The sequence below is a fragment of the Buceros rhinoceros genome, unplaced genomic scaffold, assembly GCF_000710305.1.
Source record: "Buceros rhinoceros silvestris isolate BGI_N320 unplaced genomic scaffold, ASM71030v1 scaffold32172, whole genome shotgun sequence".
NCBI lineage: Eukaryota > Metazoa > Chordata > Aves > Bucerotiformes > Bucerotidae > Buceros > Buceros rhinoceros.
In genome coordinates, this window is record NW_010398876.1 from 3,893 (window position 1) to 4,266 (window position 374).

The following is a 374-nucleotide window of genomic DNA, read 5'->3' on the forward strand; positions in this document are numbered from 1 at the left end:
CAAGCCCTGGCTTTTCTCAGAAAGCAAGCGCTCCCTTTTCTGGCTAGAATCAAGGAATTCAGTCCAAGCTGATTGGTCTCGGAGAGACCTTGCAGGACACTGCATTCAGAAGAGACTCTGATCCTGATTGGGATCACGTGAAACCTTGTGCTGAAAATAGCAAGGACGCTGGACAGTGCTGAACAAGCTGCACTGCTACTCCAGGAAAGTGCCCCATGACCATTTCCACTCTCGAGCTGCTGCCTTGGCCCTGCAGGGAGCCGGCTTGTAATGCTGCTGGTGCGGATTGGCACAGACAGCTCTGGCGGTTCCAGGTTGCACCATGGTACCTGCTGGCTGCTCACGCTGCTGACACCTCCCGACTGTGCCAGCCA